The sequence below is a fragment of the Mycteria americana genome, chromosome 11 (assembly GCF_035582795.1).
Source record: "Mycteria americana isolate JAX WOST 10 ecotype Jacksonville Zoo and Gardens chromosome 11, USCA_MyAme_1.0, whole genome shotgun sequence".
Taxonomy (NCBI): Eukaryota; Metazoa; Chordata; class Aves; order Ciconiiformes; family Ciconiidae; genus Mycteria; species Mycteria americana.
Window position 1 is genome coordinate 9,817,960 of NC_134375.1, and position 23,784 is coordinate 9,841,743.

At 43.4% G+C, this 23,784-nt stretch overlaps 1 protein-coding gene across 9 annotated transcripts in view; it reads left to right on the plus strand.

Moving 5' to 3' along the window:
* Window positions 1–4,554: 4,554 nt before the first annotated feature.
* Window positions 4,555–23,784, plus strand: part of TMCC1 (transmembrane and coiled-coil domain family 1) — a 122,224-nt gene continuing 102,994 nt past the window's right edge. For 5 of the 9 annotated variants that reach the window (XM_075514511.1, XM_075514518.1, XM_075514510.1 and 2 more), the window contains exons 1-2: window positions 4,555–4,674; window positions 8,449–8,695. The gene's annotated coding sequence lies outside the window, so the exon portion shown is untranslated. Of the gene's footprint in view, window positions 4,675–5,583; window positions 5,718–8,448; window positions 8,696–23,784 lie in introns of those variants that run through there. The other 4 variants (XM_075514514.1, XM_075514515.1, XM_075514512.1 and 1 more) reach the window with 3 other exon arrangements.

Below are 23,784 nucleotides of genomic sequence, written 5' to 3' on the forward strand. Positions count from 1 at the left end.
GGACTAGTGACTGGGAACTGTGTAGGAAGGGAAGCTCTGGCACTTGGCCCATGAGCACACACTGCCAGAAGGAAGATGCTGGGAGCTTGGGTGCACCCACACAAGGCTTTAGGCAGCTGATGGGCAGCTGTTTTACAACTCCCATCACCCATGGGGCATGTGACATCAGGATCTTCTCTGGGCCCTGGTCCAACTTGTCCGTGAGCCACTTGAGGCTGCAAGGACAGATGGTAGCAGACTAAATGGGGCATACTCTACTGAGCTCACCCATACTGCAGGGGATGTGGTCTAAGCTTTGAGCTGCTGGGGTCAGTCACTCTACAAATCTGGGAGTTAAACAACTGAAAACTTTCTTGTCTAACACTGAAGCCAGAAGGTTCACTGCAAGTGGTGGCCAAACAGGCCCATGCTCAGCCTACGTTGAACTGCCTGTCATCCAAACCCTGTAAAGTATCCCCTTGCAAAACATTGGAAATGGTTTGTGAACCATTAAAAAGAAAATCCTTTTTTCTCCTCTCTTTGTGCGGTATCATTCTGAACCCTGTCTCCAGACATCTGCTGGTACATGTCAAAGTAACAATTCCCTCATTGTGAGAGCACAAAACTGAACTATATCACATAGATATTGGGAGACATCTGTAATGTCGCCATCTCTTCTGACCCTCTGCATGAAGGAATGAAATTGCCACGTGAATGTAAAGGGAATCAGATTTCAGGAGGACGGCAGTCACAAAACAAACTCATGGTTGTTGCTATAAGGCCTCCCTGAGAGCTGATGCAGAATTAAAAGGTACATTTTTTCCAGGTCAGATCAGCAAAGATTTTTCACCGTTCTAACCAGAACTGCCCTCCTGAGCTTGTGTTTCTCTCTGTAACAAACTCCCAGGGTAGCTCATGTCCTTTATTCACCATTTCTGGCAGTATAGCTGATGCCTGCTGGTGCTTCTGAAATGGTATCCCAGCAGTCAAGCAGGGTTAGTTTCTATAGTGACTGAAGATTAAAGAACTAAGCTTTAATCTGAATGTAATTTATCAGTCCATTACATTCAATTCACCTGGTTATTTCACGTCCGTCTTCAGTCTGCTACATGGTTTCTTCCCAGCAACTCCCTATTGAAAGAGCAAAAAGTATACAAGGACAGGACAAAAAAAAAAAACATCTGGAGGCACAGTGGTTCATATCTACAAGGCTGGGGACTCTCATCTTACTGAAGGGCCTGGCTAACAAACCAAGGGTGGCATCATAAGAACTGACCAGGGTAGTGTAAGTAATGCTTTGAGGAAGGCATAGAAAGGTAAATTGAATCAGTACAGAAGCTGTTTTTTTTTTCCCGCAGGAATCAAAATCAATTAATAGAAGCACAAAGAGACCCTCCCCAGTTTCAGCCCCATGCAAGCTATTTGCTCTGGTATTTTAGCCTGGCTTTCATCCTCCTACATTCCATTTAGACCCACAGTCTGTCACAGGACCTTCCTGTGCAAATGAGCATTAAGAGCTGTGCTGAATGCCACCAGCTCAGAAAAATAACTGCTGTGCTTATTTTGCATTCACTTTGCACTAGCACAAGCCACTGTGTTGGACAGAGACCAGTGAGGCCCAAAATGTTTTCTCCTGTGCGAGGAGTGAACTGATTTTAAGTTGGCACATTGATCACCTGAAACTCTAGAGCTCTGTTACAGTGATAGCTCAGATAAGTGTCCAAAACAGAAGTCTTCTGTAATAAGTGTTGGCTCTTGTCCATAGGTACATGTAGGTCTACAGATCTGGATTGTGCACGTCCAAAAACATTGTGCTGTCTGGCTTTCAAAGATACGGAGCCCCTTTGGCTTCAGTTGTTCTGGAAAAACAGAGAAGATGCTACAAAGCTATGACATAAAAGCCGTTCCCTGAATATCTATACGTAGATTTGCAATGTTCCTCCTTTGAATTAATGAATATAAAATATTTTTTGAAAATGAATTACACAATACAAGATCAAATATGTAGAAATATATTGCAGAAAGTCCTATTAGAAAGTATATAAAGAAGGAATATAATTAATAAGCTAAAACATCAATATCCAGTACCTGCAGAGAGAGGTAATTGTACTCTAATTACTTCCTTGGCTACCACAGATTTCCTGTGAACTTTTGAATCTCATATTCTTAATCATGTTGTAGTTATTAGACTTCTGTGTTTAAAGCCAAATTTAATGTCAGCTGGAGATCTAACACTAACAATTTGTTACTTACTTGGATATTTGTTATTAATAAATAAGAAAAATTTGAATTAATAAATATTTTGAATATAAATGCCACCATGTATGCTGTTTCTTTACATTGTATATGCTGTGAAGTTAGCCATTGAAATTCAGCTGGTCAGGTTCACTTGCTGCTTTTGGTCAATCTCACTTGCTGTTCTCATGTGCTGACACAAGATCCCAGCGCTTGGTTATTCAGCTTTGAAAAGGAGGAGCAGTGAAAAATGGTTTAAAAAGAAATTTTAAAAGATCTCTTACTAGTTCTGCAAAATGTTTTTTTAGGAGATAAGGGAAGGAACAAAGTTCCTGTCAGCTTTAAATAAACTGTCCTCATTTCCTAGATCCTGCAAATCATGCAACGCCCAGCCAGACCTTAGAGGACCAAGTGTTTATGAAAAGGTGTAAGGCTTATTTGACTACTGAAGCATCAGAGAAGGAAGGCGGTAAGGAGGGAGAGGCTCTTGACAGATGATAACATCCATCACACTCCTCAGCGGAGCTCTGACTATGTCAGTGGTGCATATTTGCTCTAGTAGGCAAAGATTCACCATCTCTTATTTCCTGCCTTTAGGTTTTCTTGGCATGTCACGATCCATGTCCTCTCTGCACACCCTGTGACTGTAAATTCAAGTGGCAGTGCTTGAATTCAGCGTGCTCTTGCCTTCCCTGTACACCCCAACGTGTCATAGCCAGGCTCTGCTTTAGCTTCAGGACACACTAGAGTGTGACCTGGGGGAAGGACGGGGGGAGAAGAGAAAAGATAGCTGGGGGCGGTGAGGAAAGGATTTGAGTGAGAAAGATGTTGGCTGCTGTTCATTAATTCTTGAGCTTTATGTGAAAAAATGTAAGAAGTAATGAGCACTGGTTTGAAATAAAAGTCAAGTTGTATAAATTCCAACTTTTTCGTGGCTAAATACATTAACTGCATCAGACAAATACAGATCAAGGCAAATTTTTCATCAAATCAGCTTCTGGAAAGGGTGCAGTCTTCTAAAAATACATGAGCACAGTCACCCTAGATAACATCACTGTTCAGATGAAGAGAGATGGTCAGGTAAACCGAAGGGAGTGTTTTTGAGGTCCTGGTCTTTGGTGTCTTCTCAGAGCACTTCATCTAACTCACTGTTAGATGAACATGATGGTGGAAAACCAGAAGCAGCTGATCAAGGAGTCCTTCTGAAACAGGTACAATACAGTTTGACTATTCTGTAAGTTTCTGTATGGTCATCACAGCCCTAAGCACTATTCCATACGGCAAACTAGAGGTCACAAACCGATTTGCAACCTGATACCATCTATGAGCCCTTCCTAGAGCATATTGTTACACAGAGAACCTTGGTGACTGCCACCCATCACGGACTTCAAATGGGAGTTGAGAGACCCGTGCTGTCAGGATTGAAGGAGCAACGCAACACCCGTCCTGAGATAGCTGGGGCCGTAGAAGTTACTGCTCAAGGCAAACAGCCACGCAGTGGAGCTCAGACATGGCAAAGCTGTTCTGTGCGAGGCCTCTCTCTGGCAACGGCTGCAAAAGCAGGGCCTGCAGGGCTCCGGGGTAAGTGGCGGGTATGGGAGAAGGGAAGAGAGTAGGAAAAAAAACATTTCAGAAAGGTGCTAGGAGAGGAGGGGGGCGAGAGGCCTGTTGTCTGCAGTTCTGGCAGCTGGGATGATGCTTAGAAATCACGACGAATACAACTGTTTATTTGCACCATGGTGATCATTAACACAGGACCGTGCGCACTGCTCTGCGGCCAGCCGGTACATGCCCGTGTGCCAGTAACAAACCCCCGGAGCGGTGGAGCGGCCGGCCCAGGCAGGCTGCCCCGGGGCCCCGGACCTTCCCGGAGGCTGTGACCGGTGGAAGGGACTCCCGCCGCCGCGGGTCCTGCCAAGTGGCACAGAAGTAACCTCGGTATTTCCCCGGGGAAGGGCTCGGTGAGTGGCTGCCACGGGGCTGCCCACGGCAGAACGCGGACCGCGGCCTGCTCGCTAACGGGCGCCTCGCTGCAGGCCGCAGGCGGGCCGCGCCGCTCCGCGCCGGCAGGGGCCCGGGCCGGGCAGGGCCCAGACCCGGCAGGGCGGGCCTCGCCACCGCTCGCAGAGCCGGGCCACCAGAGAAGGACGGGGGGCGGACGCCGGCCACAGACCGGCGGCCACCGACCAACGCGCCGGCCCGCCCGCACGTGACCGCCGGCCGCTACCGCCCGGGAGCGGAGCACCGTTGGGGGCGTGGCTTGGAGGCGCAGGGAGGTGTCGGGAATGGGCGTGATCGCTCGCCTCGCCCCGCCCCCGCTGGCTGACGTCACCGCGCGCGCCCCGCCCCGCCCCTCGAGGCTGCGCGCTGACGTCGCGCGCGGCCGGGGCGAGCGGGTGGCGGCGCGCGCGGGGATGGAGCAGCCGCCGGCGGCGCACTCGGGGCGCCTGCGCTCGGCCGGTGAGTGACCGCGCGGCGCGGGGGCCGGCCCGGGGCAGGCTGAGGGCGCCCCTTCCAGACCCCCGCGGGCCGGGCGGGGGCTGAGGGGATCCCCGCGGGCCGGGCCGGGGCAGGCGCGGCGGCCCCGGCTGCGCCCATCGCGGGCGGCCTCACCCGCTTCCAGACCTGTTGTTCGGCCGCGCTTTCCCGCCCCGCCCCCGCCCCGTTTTTCTGTGGCCGGTTCGGAGCCCCCCGGGAGGGGGCCGCGGCCCAGCCGCCTCGGGGCCACCCGCCCCGGTCACCCCGTTCCGGCCCGTCGGGGCTCGCGGGCCTGGTTGCCGGGACCGGCGGGGGAGGGGGTGGCGCGGCGGGCCGGGCCGGGGGCGCAGGTGCACCCCGGCGGGGGTGGCCGCCTCCCGCGGCGCGGGCGGAGGGCGGGAGCGCCGCCTTCTCGCCGGGGCCGGCGCCCGCCGCCGACCTGCGCGGAGGCGCTGCCTGAGCCGGCGGAAGGCGTGAAGCCCTCGCGGCCGCCCCGCGCCTCCCGGGGGGCGGTGGGGCCCGGTCTTGCGGGTCCTGCGAAGGCGCTGCCGGTGCGTGGGTTCTTTGTTTTGGAGGAGTCGGCTGCGCCTGACCTTACTGCTTTTTAAGGTAGTTAAAGTTTGGGTGTGTTCTTCGCCTATTCCTCCCCACTTTAGCTGTCTTGTATGAGATAATTACGATACTAATTATTTCATTGTGCTGACATGTAAGTGAGATCAAATTTTGCCGTTCTAAAAACGGGTTTTCAGAGACAGGCCTTTAAACTAGAGAATTTCAGATGTAAAGTAGTGGCTTCTGAGCTTTACAAGTACCAAAAGTCATGAGGCTTAGGACCGAAGCTATCTGTCAGCTTAACTTGCGTGTACAACTGCTGTCATCGATGATACCAGAAATACCCAGTATGCATTAGTAGCGAACACTGTGGCCAACAAAGCATGTATAGTGGGTTGAGGCATCACTTTCACTGCAAGATTCGATCAGCCAGGAAACTTAAGGAGGCTTCGTGCTGGGCAGAAGGTGTAAAGGTGTGAACTGAAGGTATAAAGATCTGAGTGGAAGTATAGAGGAGGGGGAGAGTAATGTAACTACCACTGCATTGGAAACGGTGTCCATTGGCCACAAACCGTAAAACCAAATGTTTCTGCAAGGTGGAAGCCCTTAGTAACACACCTCTGAAGCAGTAATGCCCTGAACCTGAGCCAGTGCAAGAGGGTCCTCCTGAGTTCGGGGAGCAAGCAGTGCTGTCCTTGCTGCTCACTGCTGGTCCTGTCTTAAGCAGGATTAACGTGTTGCAGATAGCTTCATCTTTAGTCAACAGAATGATGCTTCTCTCAGGGTAGATTCTTTTTCTGTCTGGAAATGTCTGGAGGTGAGGAAAGGCAGGTGTACTAGCCAGGAGGATTGTTCCCCTCTTGGTGTGGGGGGACCTTCTCCCCTCTCTTGTTTGGGGACAGTGGGGTCCCCCAGCTTGCAGAATTTGCACTGCTCAGTGACCGCTGCAGCCTCACAGGGTTCCTGTGCCAAATGGACAAGTTTACTGGAGCTTTGTGTCCACTGTGTCCAGATCAGCTACCTGATAAACCCACTCCACCAGTCTGGAAGTAATTCAAAATATGGAAGCAAATTGAAGATGGAGGAAGATCTATGTTGTGTAGATTTTGGATTAGAAATAAATTGGGACTTCAGGCTTTCATGCCATTTAAAAAAAAAAGTTTTTTGCCATTAAAAAGTTTGGGGTTCCCCCCCGACCAAAAAGTTGCTGGGTTTTGTTTTTTAAGCAGGTCTCTGGCATGGTTTGGGCTCTCACGTCTTATTTAATCATAGCTAAAGAGCCAATAATTAAAAGCTGCATCTAATTCAGATACGAAATAGAAATCATTGGAAGGCTACAGTGTTTTTCTGTGTGCTTAAAGAGGTACTTTCTTTAGGAAATGGGTTATATCTAGCAAGTCAGCTCCTGTTCTTGTCCGGTGAATGGTTTGGTGTCTGTAAGCTGCTGGCATTTGTATTGAGTGGGCTGCTGCAGCTTGCAGTGGAGTTAGGCAAACCTTGTATTAGTATCTCGCCTGGTTTTTCAGAGAATTGTTTTTGAACCGTTCAAAATTAATTGGCGTGATAATATCTTGGGCTGGGTTTCTAGGAATTTTTGCTTAGAGGTCTGGGGTGGAGCCTTTTCTCCCCACTCACTTCTCCAGTGTGTTTTCCCAATGTGGTGTGTTCTCCTCAGCTGGTTTCATAGCTGTTGTCTTCTAATGAAGGCTGGGCTTTGGGAACTGGAATCACTGAATTTAAGCTATTGCTCAGGCAAGCAGGCTGAGTGGCTTCCCCTTGATGGACCTGAAGTCTCACCACTGCAATATGGCTGGTGGTTCTCCCGTATGTCTGTCCTCTAAGGCATTGTGAAAGCTGATTAGTGCAGTGTGCTTGGATACTGCTTGACGATCACAGAGAAGATAGTACCCTCTTGATGAGGATATGAGTTCCTTTAGAACTAATAGGGGACTCATGTTAACTCTCTAGGGTGAGAGAGAGGGTAGTATTTCAGTATGAACAGTGAGACTTGTTAAAGTGGTTTGTGAGCAGCTGGCTCTAGGTGGTCCTGCTTGAGCAGGGCTTGGACCAGATGACCTCCAGAGGTCCCTGCCAACCTCAACCGGCCTGTGATTCTGTGAACTCGGCGCAATGTTTGATAGTAGATAAAGCGGCATCTTTGGAAAAAGTGAAGATACGTGAGTGAAACACAATGTGAAGGTGGCAGGTGTGATTTATCAGCACTGGTCTGCTATGATTTAAACACTTAAATTAAAATTCTTAAGACCCCTAACCAGTCGAGACACTGGATGTTGTCACAGCACAATGAGCTGATTCTTTAAGCTTGAATATAAGCTCCAAATTCTTAAAATTGTTCCTCTGGCCAAGCATGTTAAAATGGTCACCGAAGGAAAAGGAAAGAAGAAGGAAACAAGTGATTGTATGGAGTTAAATGTCGTTCTTGCAAAATGAAATTTCTTCATATTTTCAGAAGCATTTTATGATAATGCAAAACTAGCTGACCTTTTTTATTTGTAAAGAAGAATCCTACTGTTGTACCAAAAGTAAAAACTTGGTTTTTTAAAAAACAATAACACTGGACAGCTTTGATTTGGAACCTAGATCTGCCATACTATGTGAAATGCGAACACAGAATAGAAAGTCTCTGCCCCAAAGAGTTTACATTTTATTAACTTAATCCAAATCAGATAAGCTCAGAAGTACACCAACACTCCTAAGTGTTTATGCTGTGTAGGAACTCCCCTAGTATGTACCTTATATCCATGCTGTATTGGACTTCCATCACTTGCTGTGTTGGTCCTCGTTTTGGACAGCAGCTTGATTCTTTAGTCTGGCACTGGTCACGCAAGCATTCCTGTATGAAAATACGCAGTGAACACCAAAGCATCTAATGAGCTGGGAAGTTTTGTCTGAAACAAGGCACTCTGTGGTTTGGCATTGTGTTGTATGCTCTGTTATGATCAAACATTATCTGAATGCTTAGAGAATTTTCCTCCTTGACATAATGTATTAGGTTAAAGTACTCGGAATATGAGGTAATTTCAGAGGCTGCTTCTGATTTTAAATATGTCAAAGCTAGCAGAAACCCGATATTTCAATTAAGAGTTAATTCTTTTCTCTGAAGGAGATTCTGAATCTGTGGTGCTGTTTTGTTGCTTATCAGATATTAATGGCGTTTCTTACTATGCTTCTTAATTTTGGCAGGTCTTTCTCCTCTACAAAGAAGCTCTGTTGCCAAGATTTACTCTGAAAATTACCTACACTACTGACTGCAGCTGTCTGCAAATGTAGAAGCCGATAAATCATATCTCCTTCCCTCCTCTGACTTTCCTGTTTCCTGTGGAATTTATACTTCTAAGTATTTTTAAAATTAGACCTCTGTTGAAGACATTTGGATTACAACTGTGAGCATATCTATGCAAAGAGATGAGCTAGCCTGAGCAATTTTGAGGTATGTATGTCTACTACGACTTATAGCAAATGGGAGGAAAAGGCTGTCTGATCATAGGGCGAAGAGAACTCTAGGCATACATTTTCTAGGTTCAGATTGATCTGCACCATTATTTGTGGTTTTAGCAATGGAATATACATATGCAGAGTGAGACTGTATGAGCACCAGAATATCCAGCTGGCATTGTGTGGAGGGTGACCTTTTTTGAACCTGCTGTAGGACTATTCAAAAGGTTCCTTTCAGAAGAGCTTGTGTTGTATGACCTGAGCCTTCACTGCTCACACACTCAGTTCTTAAATGCCACCGAGGTCGGCAGAGATTTTCTTCTTCCAAGCTTTGACAGACATTAAGTAGTCATTGAAATGCACCTGGGAGGCAATGGTGGTTTCTCTATTTGGTTAGATAAAGTGTTCAGATGAAGTTAGAAGATACCTGCCTGGAATTGGAAAGCGTCTTCAATGAAGGCTAGAAAAGAAGTAGGTCATGCTTGCTTTTCTGTGCACAGGTCATAGCGCAGTGGTCTCTTTGCTCACAGAAAGCAGCAGTCTCGTAGGGCAATCTGCCTGTAATGTACAAGGCTAGCAGAGCTGGGTGGGCTTTGCTGTGTGGCTGTGCAGCTTTGTCCCACCCAGGTAACAGAAGGTGGAGAACCTTAGCTGTTTAAGAAGCGCAGGAATTCACCAGCTTGCACAGCTGTAATTTTACCTTAAGGCTTTTAGCTGTACTTTCATATTGAATTCTAAACCTGGAATGAGGAAGTCAGCTAACTTCCTCTGTATGGGCTTAGAAGAGGCTGGTGTGCACTGATAACATCTGTTGACTCTCCGTTCATAAACTACGTGGACATGGTTATCTTTTCAGTGACGTAGGTGTTCATGCTAACACTCCAGGGCAGTGGCAGTCTTATCAATTAATATGGGTTACAGCGAAGGGTAGCCAAACACATCTGTCTTCTAGAAGAGACTGATTATTCGTTAGTCTCTTTTTCTTTTTCCAAAAATGAGAACTAATATGATGAAAGTAGACACCTGACTGAATCATTCAGTATGCTACATTGCTGTATGGTATGTATTTAGCGGACACACTTTTCTGAAGAGCTTTTATTCCTGAGCTCCAATGATTCAGGCTGAGACGATACGGGAGGGACACAGATCTAACCTACCTGTCTGGCTTAATAGCCTGATGTTGTTCCTATAACAGGAAGGCAAAATGGACTGTGTCTGCAATGCTAGTGTAAACTGTAATTGGCAGTGAAGTGCTGTGGTTGAGAAGAGGATCCTTATCTGTACTACAGTTATTCCTCCTGTCCATTCCCTTACAAGCAAAGCTAGGATCAAGGGGTGGTAGCTTGGTAAATTTCTCTGTTACGAGTGGGCAGAACTTAGTGCGGGAAACCTTACACTGTTCCTCAGTCTAACCTGGGCGTTGTTGTTAGGCTGTGGTAGTATACTAAAATAGCATTGGGCAGAAAAGTATTTTTGTTTCCTGTGAACTGCTTTCATGAAAACTGGAGAAATGCACCAGAGCTTCAGGAGTGAAATGGTTTGCTGAGCTGCCCATTACGATCTTAGTGCATTTTAGATAGTGTACCAGGACTTGGATTCTGTAACCCAACTAGGTGCCTTTTTTCAGCTGTGTATAAGTAAGTTATGGTCTCTGTAATTTCATCAATTAAAATCAGTATGCATTTCCAAAAAAAGCTGCTGTTCTGTGAAAATAGAACAATTCCTGCAGTACCTCTGAAAACCTGTAAGAATATGTAGATTCCATGTGCCCCTGACTGTATATCCCTAAGCAAGGTATTAATCTTTATTTCCTTATCTGTAAGATGAGGTTGATCTACCTTTGTAAAACATTCTGTTTCATGAAAAGCATCATTTAAGTGTTGTTTGCAATAACCGCAGTTTCATTATTCAAACTCCTGTGACTAAAAGTGAAGACTAATGTGTGGAGTGGCAAAGAATTTGAGTATAAGGTAAAGTTTTCTTTTGATATAAAGAATGGTCTGAAAGGTGAAACTGTGTACGTTGGAGAATGTTGCCCTAAAACTGCCCTACAGGGTGTCTAAAAAGTTTCAAAGAATGTTAAAGGGCGCTGAGGTGTTGAGATGGCCATTGATTCAACTTGTGTGATAGGTTATGATAAGTTTGCAGACACCTACTTAGAGTTTCTTCAGAGATAAATTTGGCAAATTTCAGTATTTTTCAGATTTCTGTGAGCTGGTTGGTCTCCCTTAACAAATTCCTTAGTGGCCTGTCTTTGTCCTGGAGTTGTTGGCTGTTATTTTCCTGGAAGCTAGTTGCTATGGTGATTTTATCCTGTTAGCAAATAAATGTGATTTTCATGATGTCCAGGTATACTAGTTTGGAGCAAAAAGACTGTAGTCTTTTCTGGGATTGATGGAAGTACTACACCCATAGAGGCTCAGTGTTTGTAAATCACTGCCTGTGGGAGAGCGCTGAACAAGCATCTTAAGCTTTAGTGGGTTGTAGCAGTAAGGGCTTTAGTGGGTCGTAGCAGTAAGGTGTAATATCACTTGTCTGCAAGGAGCAGTGAGTGTGTGTTACCATGAGTCTGAGGCTGAGTAATGAATGAAATTGGAGAAATGAAAAAACAGTGACTCTTGGTCAGGATCTGTTATGACTGAACTTACCTGATTCAGGCCAGTAATGATTGACTGACTAGTAAGGTGAAAGCGTTGTTGGTGGGAAACAGTCCCTTCAAGGTGTGTGGTGCTGTGATCCTTCGCCATGTTGGCTTTCAGTTGGTATAACCTCTAGCTCCAGTATTCAGCACTCCTATTTGTGTTGCACTGCTGTTTATTTTCAGCTCCGTAAAGCTGGGGCAATGAGATGTGGTCCCAGCTGAACCTGCCTGTGCCAGTGCTGTGGCATGGGAGCTGCATCTTGCTGCGAAACCCATGCACATTTGTCTCCTCTTACTCCTCCAGAAGTAGGTCTCAAAAGTGGGATATGCCTGTGTCGTTGCTAGGGGAAAGCCGAGGTTGATGTGGCTCAGTGACCATTGATTAACATTAAATTATTTGCTGGGGAAGAGCATGAACTGGACATGTGAGCCTTTTCGTAATGGGAAGAGCTTGGTTAGTTTGCATTGAATACCTATGAGAAGTTTGACTGCTTGATCTGCAGAACATCCTAGAATAGAGAAGTGAGGGCTTGTCGTGTGTGGTGGGGAAGGGGAGGCTGTAACAGCTACTGCTTGCTGGTCTGCAGAGCAGTTTCCATGCTGGTCACACTTTTGTGGGTGTTGGTTTTCAGACAGTTTGTTGTGCTGAAAGAGTAAGTTTTGGTTCTGGTTTACCAAAGCCCTTTAAATGCTTCAGGTGCAATTCCAATTTGTGGGAGAAGAAAAAAATCCAAAGTGGTTTTTGGTTTAGTGTTGGTTTAACTCCTTGATGAGTGTCTCAAATTTTCATCTCTAAAAAGAGTCTGCTCTAGTTGAGACAGTCTAAGAAAACAACTTTTTTTTTTTTTTTTAAAAGCAAAATTTATGTGTGTGTGTCAGATGACACTCCCAAAGTCACTTGAGTTTTTAGGATCAGCTTGGATTTAACCCTGGTGTCCAAAAGATGCCAGTTCTAACTACTAAACTCTACTAGCTCCATGAACTCCTCTGGCTTCCTAAAGAAACGTGCCCACTGAGGGTTCTTTTGTTTTGGCATCTGTAACTTGCTGGGAATGCATCCATTTTCACGGTGCATTCCAGTAACTGCTGACTTCAGTCCTCCTCTGCTGAAAACAGGCTCCCTCTACTCTTCTCTGAGTGTGCTTTGTGTGTTCTCTAGTAAGCTTGCCCAAGGAAACCTTCAAATATTAACGTAAACAGCAAATCCAACAAATTCCTGTTTAGAGAACAGTCAGGTACGTTTTTTGGTTGCTGCTAAAATGTGTTAAGAAATTGTTCTAACTTTTTTCCTGGCTCCCCCTGCTCTGGTTCCTAAGCTAGTTTTTCTTTAAAAAATTTAGATCACTTTAAAGAGCAGAGTTAGGGAATTGAGCAGACAACTAGCGGAACAGAGGGGATGGCAACCTGCAGTGGAGAATGACAAGGGGAGCAACAACCTTTCTGCTTGTTGGCTGCTGCCAGTTTGGGCTCATCTGTGCTTTAAGTTACCCTTCATCTGTAAATAGTTTAAAGAGAAACTCCAGGTAATAGGGTACTTCTAGCTCATTAATGGACAAGCATTTTTAGTTGTGATGACACAGTTAATACTTGTCCTTACAGTTTAGTGATAAAACCTCACAACTGTGGATAGTCAGGTATACAAGGAAATATTTTCATTCATTTTGCAGAATTGTAAGCTTTTAATGAAGTATGCTTTTTATCCAGGAAGTAAAGTCTTTCTTCAGCTTTTTTTAGATGATTTTGCTGAAATAAAAGGTCAGACTGCAAACTTTCACCCAGAGGGAGACCAATAACCTATAATCTGATGACTTTAGCCACTTCTCATTATTTTTGTGTGTGTTTTTGTGGAGATAACAGTAAATCAGCTGAAGGCTGTCCGGAGTTGAGTGTGAAGCTGTAACAACACTGAATTTTGGCCTGGTCTCCTTGGGTAGTCTCTGCTGATCACAAAATAAAACAATACAGTTGCACAGAGAATTGCTATAGGCACTAACTGTTGTGAAACTTAAAGGAGGATCTTTACCCCTTTAAATTGGCACTTAAAAAAAAAAAATGCTTATGTTTTAGCAAACTCCAGAAACTGGCAGTGACCCACTATTGCTGACCCACCTTTTTTGTGCAAGGTTATAAAGGAAGTGCTAGAATAGCGTGGGTTTGCGGTTCTGTGGTCACGTTGTATGAAACTTACAAAAGATAAGCACGTGTTTCAAAAAGAAAAGAACTGTCACTATCTCTAACCTTGTTCAGTTGCCTTGAGGATGGCAGCTCTGCTGACATCTGAGCCTCTGCTCTTTATTCATGAGAAAGTCCAGCAGGTGAATGTGATCTGTGTAGGAGCTGTAGCCTCACTTACTCCCTCATTAGAAGACAACCAGCAATCATTTGAACACTCCTAGTTCAATGTTAGCTTCTTACTAGCTCTTGCAGATAATGGTAAAAGACAGGGTTATTATTGAATGGTGCCATTCTTGGGCTGGCAGAGTGATTTCATCTGCTCGTTGGTGCGTAATATAATTAGACTGTTCCAATACCTAGGCTAGTCTATATAGTTCTCTATAACACAGCAGTTCATAGTGTGGTTATAACACACATGTCTATACATTAAGCAGTACTAAAAAAAACCTACTTGATTTCAAAGACCACCACAGAAACTCAGTACTGTCTTACATCCTGGGAAGTGTATTTTTGTCCTGTTAGAAAAGATAAAAGGGAATAGTTGGTTGGAGTGATGTTTCTCCATTTGGAGTAGTTCCCCAGAAAGGGATCTGTGTTACTGATGAGATGGCATAATAAAACTCATGATTTGGGGGCATCCTTGTATTACAGTGGTGTTTTTTTTCCTCATGTACTCATGTTGATTCACTGCCTGAGATGTTTTGTCTCCATCCTTTGTATCAGGATTGTGATTGAGTATAGCTGTTGGTCCTGTTATCCCTGACTGGATGATCTCACGAATGGATACCTGCAGTGTTTGGTGAGGCTGTGCTTTAAAATAGCAGTTGATGTGGCTGTCTTACAGAACAATGTTCTCTACTCCATGCCTTTGGCACTTAATGTCATGATGTGCCATCAGGTTCTGCTGATTTGTAATGCCTCAAGTAGCACTCTAAAAGAAATCTGTAAAACGTTCTGTAGCAAGGATCGTAATAAATTGCAGCTGAACTTTTGCATGTCTTTTGGTGGCAGTGGAGAGTAATTGATAGGTATTTACCGACAATTTGGTGTGAAAAATGGTATTTACTGAAAATGGGACTTTCCTGAACAAATTTGATCTTAAGTGGGTTTGATCTTAAGTTTCAAAACAACTTCTTTCAAAACAGAAATGCTGGAAAAAGGAACCTATTGTGCAATAAAGGCAAAGATTACTTATTTGTATTGTGACCAGATGCAATACTGGTGTGAAAAAGATGTGCATTTTTTATTCTGATGGATGAAAGTTTGTTTCTTGGGTTTTGGGATTGGAGTTACTAATTTAAAAACAAAAATTCGTTGGAATTCCTGTAAATAGCTGCTATCGTGACCTTTCAATACCCATCATGTAGCTGCATCTGTGCTGCTCAAATTATCTTTGTTCTTAATCTTTTTTTGTTGAGGATGTCACTACAGAAATGTTTGTTGTTTGCCACCAGTGCAGCACCTTTAAAATTCTGGTGTAGGTATGGCTCTCTTACAATGGCAGTTGCTAAGGAAGAGCCAACCTGAGATCACACTACTTAGCTGCAAAACTGCCATCTAACATCTCCAGAGACCTTGGAGGAGGCAAAGGTGGCAATGAAAGCAAAGTTTAAAGCCACATCTAAAGGGAGGCTGACATTCCAAAATCTGCAACTGCCCATGCTTGGGAGAGAGCTTGAGACTGTGGTGAGCAGGCTGGCTCCTTCCTCCTGGTTCCAGATTTAGGAATTTTCTGTCCCCAGTGTGTGAAAGCTAATTTGAATCTTCATTACCTTCTTTTTTTCCTCTTTTCAGTTTTACCTTTTTTAATCAGTTGGGGAGATGTTCACCTATAAAGGTGTTCAAATACTTGTGACTATTAATGTTTAATTAAAGTCCATCTGGAAAAAGTGATGGAAGGGAAGCTTCCTGAGATTTAAAGCTGAAACAATGTAGGAAATGTTAATCTCAATCTTCTGAAAGTTCTAAGAAATTAATTGATAACTGAACTATAGAGGGAAGTCATTAAAGTTTGGCTTGGGAAATGCTTAATATGATTGGGAATAGGTGAGAATATGGGCAGCTTGCAATAAAAATGTAAATCACGGGGAAACTTTGAAAGTGAACCACAACTACATAATGAAACATAACCTTATTTTGTCTTCATATTCAAATGCTCATCAATTCAATCTTGGGAAGCATTCACTTAAGTAAACCTCAGACATTTTATGGTTAAATGGGCAGACTAATAAGGATTTCTAAGGGTTAAATTATTCTAGCTGTGGAAAAAATTAATTCCTGTTCTCTAAGAAAAGTCGCTGATGGATTTCTTCTAGATGATAACTGTTTTTCCTTAAATTGCCCCTAAAACTATACTTTTGATAACTTCTAAAATTAGGAAGACATCAAGATACGCAGTTCAAGAAAAGAACTGCTGGCTTTCTTGGTGAGGAACATGGGTTCAGCCTCTTTGAGAGATGTTGATCACTCTTTGGGAGTGATCGATGTTGCCTCTCCAGACCTACTGTAGTAAATTTCTGCCCCTCACTGGGGCCTGTAAAGCAGAATGTTCTCTGGAGCTTTAGGTCCTTTGAGCTTGCTACCCGTTTGTGTTTATTGGTATAATTTTCTCAATCTCCAGGACGTGGTGAAAAGCCCAGGTAAATAATAGGTGAGGAACAGGTATAGCAGGTTCTAGACCAAAGATGTCAGAATTAGTAACAGACTTCTCTGTTCTAGGAGCTCTTCAGTTACATAACAGCATAGCTATGTGTTGATGATTTAAAAATAAACAAAACCAAACAATTTGGTAATTGAATTTGAGTAGTGGGAAAAGTCTCTAAAGATACAAAACTCTTGCATATTAATCAGTTACATGTAAAAATTTCATTAAAATCCTTTGTGTGAACTGTTTTGTCCTATATCTCTAATATGAGAGGGTAATCTGAAATGATAGCCTAGTAGAAATGGTTATCTAAGACTGGGTAATTAAAGTGGTGGAAGGGCTGGATATTTTACAGAAAAAACCTGTAGCTGTTTGGCCTGGTCAGTTAAATATGGCTTTTGAAAAGTATCTGGTGATTGCTTTCTTCATCTTGGTCTTTACTGGGAAGATGAGCCTTCGAGTATCCCAGGTCCCTGTGACAGTGGGAGGGTCCAGAGCAAGAAAGACTCCTGCTTGGTGAAGGAAGACCAGGTTAGGAAACACTTAAAACAAGTTCACAGGCATAAGCAAGTCCATGATACCTGATGGGATGCACCCATGAGCACTGAGGGAGCTGGTTGATGTCATTGCAAGGCCACTCGCTTATCTTGCAAAGGCTGTGGTGATCAGGGAAAGTGCCTGAGGACTGGAAGACAGCAAGTGCCACATCTGTCTTCTGGAAGGAATCTTTTAAGGAAGAGGGTCCAGAGAACTGTGGATGTGTCAGCTTACCTCCATCTCAGGAAGGCAATGGAACAAATAATACTGGAAACAATTTCCAAGCATGTTAAGGACAAGGAGGTGACTGGGAGTAGTCAGCATGGCTTTAGGAAGGGGAGATCACGCCTGACCAGCCTGATAGCCTTCTATGAAAAGATGCCTGGATGGTGGATGAGGGGAAGGCACTGAATGTTGTTTACTTTGACTTGAGTGAGGCTTTTAACACATTCCTCCACAGCATCCTCATGGACAAACAGGAAGTACGGGTTAGATATGTGGACACTGAGGTGGATGGGAAATAGTTCAGCCAGTTTCCCATCCACCTCAGTGTCCACATATCTAGCCTGTACTTCCTCAGTTTGTCTATGAGGTTTGTGGTCAGAGCAGTGTGAAGTCCTGGTGGAGGCCAGTCACTAGTGTAGTACCCCAGGGTCGAATCCTGTTTAACCTCTTCATTAATGGCCTAGATGATGGGGCCAGGTGCACTGTGAGCAAGTTCACAGATGATACAAGATGAGAAGTTCGTATACCAGATGACTGCGCTGCCATTCAGAGGTATCTGGATAGGCTTGAGAAATAGGCAGACAGGAACCTAATGAAGTTCAACAAAGGGAAATGAAAAGTCCTGCACCTGGGGAGGAACCACCCCATGTAGCATGTGGTATACCCTATATGGGCCACCCTGTATACATGCTGGGAGCCCAGCCAGCTGGAAAGCAGGTCTGCAGAAAGCAACCTGGGAGTTCTGGTGGACACCCAAGTTGAACAACGGTTCTGTAAGGAGCCCTTAACATGGGTCTTGCTTGGTTTTGGCTCTGGTTATAAGCCTGCATCTCCTCAGTGGTAGGTAAACTTCAGCCTTATTTCAAACAAATCTGCTCCCTTTTTGTGCTGCTTTGGGTAAAGATTTTGTAGATTTTTTTTTTTTCATGTGGACTCTGCCATGAATGTGGGAGGAAACATTCTGATTTTGGCTGAGGCTTTAAATGTATGACTGCTTGATTCCCATTGGCAAGCAATTCGTCAAGCCCAATTTCTTTATACCAAAATCACCGAGTTAACTACTGTCTTTCTGCAGTTGGATGTGGAGGTGGATGTTGAAGAGCTAGCATATTTGTGTGTGTGGCTGCTTAGCTGTGCTGTGTTTGTGCAATTTGTGTGTGTTCTCTCTAAAAGGGCATAATTAGATCTATTAGAAGAAAAGGACCATAGATGGGCATCAGTATTTTTATTGCTCAAGTCCAAAAAGTGTAGGCCTTCACTCCTTTTAAAAGCCTTCTCAAGACTAGTCAGCTGAAGTTGAATGTATCTGACCTTGCAGCTAAATATTCATTATGTCTGTGCCAAGAAAGGTGATTAAAAGTAAACGTGGAACAGTGATCATACTTCTGGTATATCAAAAATTGCACTAAAAGGCTCCCATATTAGTTCATAAGCAATAAAATAAACCTCAGCCTGCTTGGGATGCACATGTTGATGTTCAGTGAACAAAGGAGGGAAGTCACAACTCCCGTGTGGTAACAGTTGTATCTACAGCTAACAAGGACTCTTGTTTCCAAATGCATGCTCTTGTGCTGTAATGAGGTAGCTGCGGCTACCCTGGGTTCCTTCCTCAGCACTAGAGAAGAAGCCTGGCAGCATGCCTGTGTACTTCAGGACAGGTACTTATGACTCTGCTTGGACTGCCTTCCTGAGGCACAAGGGCTAGTTTGCCACTATTTCTGCCTGGCGGGGTATATACATGCTCAGTTATATAGTTCCTTGTCTCAAGCTGTGCTTGAGTTACCTGATTCTTGGGGAATTGGCTAAAATGAGTCAAGTTAAAAACATGTTATGCCTGTATCCTATTTCTGCTGGCAGCAGATTCTTAGGAATGCGTGTAGAGTAGTCTTTTACTGGTAGGTCCTCCCAGCCTCTGTCAAGTGTTGGCTGAAGGACTCCAAGCAGTGTTTAATGGGCAAACTGAACATCTTGTTTGTGGCACTGCAGGGAGGGACTTGCTAATGCTTAATTAGAAAAAAAAGAGACATTTAAACAAACCAGCCCCAGATTAAGTCCATTACTGTTATACTAATATAATTTTTTTAAGAGTTACACTTAATTAAAAGCTCCCTGGACTAGCTCACTTGAAGAAAGATCAGGAAGGACAATTTTCTTCTGAAGAGCAGGGATGAAAGTGTCATACCATGTATATGAAAGACAGTTTGGAAGTGGTAGAGCAACGTAAGCCACCGTTTGTTAGTGAGTCCTGTTACCTCTGATCAGAATTTGTGTATCTTGCCTGTTTTGTGTCTTGTTTTAAGCAATATTAATGCAATGAGCTGCCAGGTTTTGCAGCCTGGAAGCAGGTTTTTCCAATGACAGTGGTCTTCAGACAGTAGAGTTTTTCAGGTATCCTTCTCAACAGCATGGAGGGAACTATCACATGAAATGCATATTGCTGCTTTGAGTCCAAGTTTTATGTCTGTAGAGAGTGATTAAGGTACAACTGTTTAGAGCAGACATGTTAAAGATCTGGGTTGCAGTACAGGGATGGTTATCAGTGTTTTGGATTAGCAGACTTTTACCCATTTTAGGACTGCATGTGGTTTGGGTTAGTCTTTGTAAACAGTTTAAAGTCAAACTTCTACTTTGTAACTCATTTGATGCTAAATACCAGTGGAAGGCTTTCATACACCTAACACCAAGAGCACCTGAATCAATGGGAGGAGCACTGTGATTTTGCTGAGCTGAATAAAAACTTCTTTTGATCTGTCTTTTAGTCTCAGTAAGTTGAGTCAACACTTCTGAAAGATCAGAGAATTAATACTGGTTTTGAGTCATCAGGGGGAGTATTTTACCACTCTGTGCCAGGTTAGTTCTACTTTCTTCTTTCACGAGTCATTGTAAATATGATACTTTCCAAAATTCAGGGCTAAAAGCACATGTTAAAATTGCACATAGCGTGGGTTGGTGGTAGATGATATCTTTCTTTACAAGCCTGCTAATTTAACTTGCTTTAACCCTCTTACAACTCCAAGCCTGGAATAAACCTTTCTTTTAGAATTGGAGGTGCTAAATCTTGCCAGCTTCTGTGCTGGCATTGTCACAGATGAATCTGCTAGGAGTTAAAATCAGAGGCCATTTTTTTTTTTTTTTTTTTTTTATTACTAGCATGCTTAAAAGTCACTCTGTAATGCCTGAAATAGCTGTAGTGTAACCTTTTGTCTTCCCTTGGAAGTGGAATGAAAATACCTGTATTTCCACTTTGTGGTTCACTTGTTCCTGACATTTGAGTCAGCTTTGACACATTGAAAGTGGCAGCATCTCCTGGCAGACAGGGAGTGAGGATAAGAGCAGCTTTGATCTCTTCCCCCCAGCCCGTTTCTCTCCTGAGAAGGTCCTGCCAGAATGTTTGGCATGGCCTAGTAATGTTGCATTTTTCCAGAGGCTGGAGAATCTGATCCAGATAATGCAAAAGTGGATAGTAGGAGTGCAACTGACCACATAAACATTTGAGATGCTTCAAGGAATTAAATCTGTTGCAGTGAAAGATTTCTTTAAAGAGGGGGAAGCTAAAAGAATTACTCCTTTTCACCTTTGCATGTATATAATTCATTTGGTATTTGAAGGTAGGCTTTTATTGTTGCTGTACTACTCTGAACAGGCTCAGTATAGGCTCTTGCCTGTGAAGGAAATGCCTCCGTAGCTGGTTTTAACCACATTAATGAAACAATTGCGTCTGCTGCGGTAAAATAGGAACATATTTTTGCTGCTATGTGTCCCTGCAATAGTGAAAACTGATAAAGCAGCTTCAAATGGTTTCTTCAAACAACGAACTGTGGCTTGTTTTGACAAACAGGACTCAGTGCTTAAAGCTGCATTTTAAATGAGACAGACACTTAGGAGTGCATATTGCTGTAGCAGTTTTTCCTTGTTGTGGTCCACATAAGCCTGGAGCTTTCCCCGTCTGAGAGAGGAGCAGATTGTGCCGATGACCACGTTTTCTCTCTGTTCCTTATGCATTTTCCTGAAACATCATGTATCTTAACTCATCTTCACCCTCTTGCCATCCTCTGGGCTGTGGGGCTTTTAGCTTCTCTTTGATTTTCCCCTCAGCCTCAGTGAGCGTGCCTCCAGGCAGCTGGGATGGACCCTGCCATTGCTGCCTGGTTTGGACTGTGCACCTGGGACTGCTGTGTCTGTGTCATCATTTTTCCTTCCCTGCTGGAGTCCTTGATAATCACACTGCAATTGCTTATGACTTTACTGCATGCCGGAATGTAAAGAGTTAAGTAATGTTATTAAAAAACTCACAACTAATATGCAGATCTTCATTGTTTGTCTACTTATTTGTGAGCTCTGGCTTCAAATTCTGAGTATGTGCAGGCATCTAGTGAAAAATGACTTGTTGCTAATGATAATGTTAGTCAGTACCTCTCTCTTGTAATCCTGGTCTATTTGGTCCTTATTTCCATACATACAGAACTCTCTTCTTTATGGAAGACCCAATATTTTGAATATTTGCTTAGTACTTCTTCACTCTTTTCCTTTAGGGAAGGTAGTTTCTCTGTTTACCAAATGCGGTATTTGAACTGTAAAAATGAAATTATTTTTGTTTTGATGAGTCCTTGCTGAAGCTGATGTGAGTTTCTGTTTCTCCAGCTGTTGCGGACGTAGCTTCAGATATGAGGTTTTTGATAACACCATTTTGGAGACAGCGCCCTGTCTCTGTACTGCCTCCTTTCTTTAACGTTATCCCAAAGGTGTTATAACCAACTCTGTGGTCAGATTCTTCCCCCAGTCCCGTTTTCCTTCAAAGCTGAGTTAATTTTTTTGTTTTGGTTCACATCACAGCCCCAGCAACAGCTGTGCCTACAACAGCTAAAATGGTGGTGTGTCATACTGTGGGACTGAAAATGAGCCACAGGGGGCAAAAGAGGTTGGAAAGTCTTTAAATTGCTATTTCTGTCGTATTTGTATTGCAAAAGGCCAGCCTCGGATCCCTGCTTGAACTGTGGCTGGAGATAGTCCCTTCAGATGCCCTCCAGTAAAGCACTGAACTTAGAATATGCAGTTGACTGGTTTGTAGAACATGTAAACATGGTTACAACTTTTTTCCCTTTAGCAAAGAGCAGAAATGTTCTTGAGGAAATGCTGCAGTTTGGCTTTCCTTTCAATTTGGTTTTGAAGAACAACAGGTGAGGATGTGGCTTTTCTGAAACAGGTCACTAAATCAAGTGAAAGTGTCAGTTGTAGGTCTTGTCTTGGCAAACTGCACAGTGATAAATTGCAGCCTTGTGTAACTTCTTCTGCAGTATACATACTCGTGGAGGACATAATGTAAAACTACTAATTTTTAATGTCCTGTTAAAGACTTGCTATAAGCAAGTTTCCTCTTATGTCTAGTAAAACAGACAGTCTTTATAAGAATCCTTTGTATATACCCAGATCCATCAAATTTGTTTTTCTTCTAAAATACCTGCAGGCTGCATTCTTAGTGTTGTCTTTGAACTTTTAAGTACATTCAGAAAAAAATTTCTAGAAAATGTGTATGATATATGTAATTGTGAATGTTGGCAAATCAGAAGGCTCTAGTTAAATCTTTCTTTAACCTTGATTTAGCTTTCTTGAAGCATTGGTTTTATGAATTTGATGGAAAATAGACTGCATGTAGCCTTTTCCAGGAAAAGTGGAAAAAGCCATTTTTAAAGTGGCTTTGGTAGGTTCCAGATATGGTACTGTACACTATCTGTTCATAAGCAAATCAGAAGGTGGCAGCAGTGCGAGATCATGTAGGTATGACATTAACCTTACAAGGGTAAATTTTAAGTTTGCTTCTCTGCTCCAAAAGTCTTACATAACCTTAAGGCAGCTTCCTGACCTTTCTGTGTTTGTTTTTTCATCTGAAAAACTAGGGAAGTAATAGTAATTCGAGATAACGTAGGAGCATTCCAAGGGTAAATTCACAGACTAATCACCTGTTATGGTAATGTAAACCTATAAATACTTTATGTAGCTAATAAATTCATTAGGGTTGAAGGAAGTGCTTTGAAGATAACCAGTGCTTTCTAGAAGGAAGAACAAGAATCTCTGTTAAACTGTGGAACCAGTAACGTTGCCCCACAGTCCGACTATTATGGAATACCAGCTCTAGATGCAGCAGCACAGTCTTGAAAGTCTTCTAATAAATTTACAGGTCAGAAGCTATAGAAATATAGCTGAAATATTTTGCTTTGATTTTCATGTGACATTTATAGCATATACCAAAAAATGAATGATTGTGTATTGGTACCTCTGCATGGTTCTTAATTTTGGAGAAGTCTTCACCTCTACTTCATCGCTTTGATTCAGACAACAGTGTAAACACTGAGTTACTGGAATGTTCAAAGAGGAATGGAAAATATTTCAGTGGCAATTGGTTGTACTGCAAAGCAGTAGAAACATTTCTGAAAACCAGTCACTCAACAAGCCACTGCAGTTTCCTAATAAACAAGGAAAATTACCTAATCTTTGATATTTATGTCTACGGTCCTCTTACATTCTGAACTTCTAACTTTGCAGAAGAACCACGGGTCTTTATATTCACAGCAATCAATGAGCAGTACTTCTTATAGGACAGGAGTAATTTAGAGGTTGCCCATGGGTGGTGTTGAAGATGCTTGATTCTGATGTGGATGTGTTCAGGAAGATGTTTCTTAAAGTAATTGGAAGGAGAAAGGGATCTGTCGCTCGTTAAGAGAGTGTTTGGTGTGTGCTCATCTGTGGCTTGAGTGTGATTTTTCTCTTCTCTACAGGATTAATATTTGAGCTTTCAGGAACAAAAAACTGTGTGCATTAGTTTTGTTGGTCAGCAATATTAAATATAAAGTTACAGGAAGGAACT